This window comes from Cupressus sempervirens, chromosome 7 (assembly GCF_028749045.1).
Source record: "Cupressus sempervirens isolate cs-2001-9-10 chromosome 7, ASM2874904v1, whole genome shotgun sequence".
In the NCBI taxonomy this organism is placed as follows: domain Eukaryota; kingdom Viridiplantae; phylum Streptophyta; class Pinopsida; order Cupressales; family Cupressaceae; genus Cupressus; species Cupressus sempervirens.
Genome location: NC_143124.1, coordinates 130,918,266 through 130,921,889, shown reverse-complemented (window position 1 = coordinate 130,921,889; position 3,624 = coordinate 130,918,266).

Below are 3,624 nucleotides of genomic sequence, written 5' to 3'. Positions count from 1 at the left end.
ATGGCTGTTATACTGAGACTATTTTATTCAAAGACAGATATTTTTTCATTTTCCATAACCAAGAGTTCTTTATGCTTAAACTTCACAAAAATAATGTATCAAAGCATGGAATGAATTAAGATATTATTGCAATCTTCCCTTATTAGAATCTTATTACAATGGATGATTGAGCTAAACTAAAATATAATTACAAAAGGACACTTGTATATTGTTTAGGAACATTGGATGAATCATTGTTATTTCATAAGGATGTGATGTTAGATGAATAGTTAATTTAGATGTGATTCAACGTTAAGAGATCTTTAAAGAATGTAACTTGTTATGTATGTTATATTTATTTTTATTCGAATTGTTTTTATTACTTCCGCAAATGTTATGAATGATTTACTTTCATGTTTTAAAAAAAAATTGTTTGGCAAATTTAGTAAAAAATTTTTGAATCCCTTGACGGGGCATTACATTTGGTATCAGAGATGAGTTTCAACATTGGGAGCTCTGGATATATTTGAATGCCACTAGTTGTTAACTAGTTCAACAAAACAAAAACTTTGAACTATCATGTGTATCTCTTTCAAAATGAAAACTTGAAACTAGGTGAACTGAAACAGAATTTAAAACTGTTACTTGCATATTTTCCATACTTCAACACTTAGCTTTCAAAACTAAAAATTTTACTTAAACTTAAACATGGGCAAAACTGAAAATTGGGACTCATTCTAGTTACAAAACATGTATCTTTTATCTATGTAATAAAGTAATATGCCCTAGATTATCTTTGCAAGCATTAAGTTGCTCTTGTTTAGAATGTAATAAAGAATTTATTTTAGTAGTTGTTAAAAGAGTGAATGTTGGATCGATATGATTTTTGGTTTACCATTAAACTAGAATCATATTGTTCTAAGGTTGTTGTAATACCTTCAGTAGAATCATGTTTTCCTACAGAGGGAAAGGGTTCAATGGGACCCGCATAGTGAGTATCTGAGTTTCTCATTCTTGTAGGCTTCCAGGAGTAAGCCTAATTCCAAGGAGGGTGGATGTAGTGCTTGCACCTAGGTTGTAATTTTGCTGTCATTGTCGAGCTCTTTAGGGCTAGTTTTATGATGATGGTTAGCAGCATTGTTATGAGATTATCGGATATTGTGCTATAGATTTAGTTTATTATGTGATGAGATTACTTAGACTCTACATTTCATGTATGTATGATTATTTTTAGTTTTTGCAATTATTGATGATGATTATTACATTGCTTTCAGTTATTAATGATGATTAGTAAGATGATTTACCATATGTGTTTTCTTATGGATACTTACCCCATACTTGCATGTGTATGGTGTGCATGTTTGCTTTTGTATGGTGCGTCTGATGTGGTTAAGAAAAGGAGTCGTAGTCACTTGCTAGTCGAGATCTACACGATGCACCACTTCCTGCCATTGCCTGCTTAGTTTAGTATATATATTGTGTTTGTACATACATGATTTTTATGTAGGTTGTAGGTATCAGGTATCGACTTTCCTGAATTGGCAGGATGAGCGTACCCTATCATATCATCTCAATGATAAGAGAGGGGAGATAAATTTTCAAGTCCAAATCCCAACCCTTTAAGCATTTGTTCTCATTGGAAAATTAGGACAAGTATCCAAGTTGATTACCTTTCGAATGCATCAGATGACGTAATTCGTGATTTAAACCCTTGATTTGATTTTGTATGTATTTTGGCTATGATGGGTTTTCATATTTTTACCCTGTGAGTCTTTGATGTATTTTCTATTAATTAAACTCAATTAAAATATTTAATTAATGGTTTAATTTAATAGAAAATTAATATGGTATTTTAATATTTATTTTATTTTATTGAGAAAATTAATTAAATAAAATAATTAAATTTGAAAATAAAAGTTTAAAGTTTAAATTTGGAATGTGAAAATATTTATTTTAATAATAATATATATTGGAGTTCATTTTTAAATAAATGACTAAATAATATTATTATTAAAGCTAATAAATATTTTAGCAATTAAGTTTTGAAAAATAAAATTTAAAAGTAGAAAATATATTTAAAATTATTAAAAGATTCTAAATTTCATGTGATTAAAATATAAATATATTAAGATTGAAAAGTGGAATTATTAAAGTTAGTGCATGAGATTTAATAAATAAATTAATTAAATTGAAAAGAGTCAAAGTAAATATTAAATTAATTAATGTGCATTATTTTAATATTTTCTCTTATAGGAGTTGACAAATTCTCGCAAGTTGTCATGTAGACAACATAGGAGTTTGCACTCTAAGAATGCACAAGTTGTCTACACTTAGGAGTTAGCATTTTATTTGAGCACATGGTGTCTACAACCTTAAGACTCATCTAGAAGGTTGGAGAAGATCCATGCTTGGTTTTCATGCTTATCTTCTAGTTGTTTCTAGAGACACTCTAGATGCATCTTAGAGGCTTTTAAATAGAGGCTCTTCTAGTGTATTTGGACAAGTTTAATGGAAGCTACAAGTTAAAAGCTTCAAGTTAACATGCTCATATTCTTCTTCATGCTTATATGTTTCTACATGCTAATATATTTTTACATGCTCATATGCTTCTTTATGCTTCCATGCTTCTTCTAGCAATTCTAGTCACTTGGAGGATTCGGTTGGCTTAGATCTTGGAGGAATTGCGAATGATGGAAAAAAAAAAAGATTTTCTATGGATTTTTGAGGCATGGTGGATTAGCATCAGTGTCCAAGTGCACTCGTGATATTCACATATTCTCTTTGCACTATTTCTCTTCCTGTCTTCATCGTGTCTGTTATATGTGTCTGAATACTCTCTATGATTGAATCTAGATATGCTATTTTGTTGAAAAGAAAATAATAGAAAAATCCTAGATCCAATTAAGGAGAAATAATTAGATATGAATCAAGTTTAGGTTCGAATTTATATTAAATTAGAAAGACAAGATTTGGAATTAAAATAAAAATTTTATGGTGAAAATTTGAATGATTAGATGTAATCTTTCTATCAATTATATTTTTAGAGGCATATGAACGAACCCTTTTATAGTTAAATTTAGAGGACAATTATTTTAAGAGAAAATTCTTAATTCATCACAAATTGTCCTTTTGTTACCCTTGGTTAGACCCAAACTCAGTCATTCATTACTTTTTATTGTGATCGAATTTATTCGATCACTCTGGTCAGAAGTGGCGCAACTTGGCAACATATTTCAGCTTCAGCCTGATCCAACGATTCATTAGGGAGATATGGCTGTCATACTGAGACTATTTTATTCAAGGATAGATATTTTTTCATTTCCCATAACCAAGATTTCTTTATGCTTAAACTTCACAAAAATAATATATCAAAGCATGGAATAAATTAAAGATATTATTGCAATCTTCCCTTAGTAGAATCCTATTTTTATGCATTAGTTTTATATGATTTATTAACTAATCTAATTTAATTAAGATTAGTTAATAGTAGAAGAAGTATAATTAATCTATTTATCAACCAACATAGGAGGTATTTTGTTGAGATATTAATAATGGAGATTTTTAATGGAAACGATAGAATTGATAAAAGGGGATATTGAATTCATTTAATTTGAATATTAAGAAATTAGAAAATGGTTGTCTTTC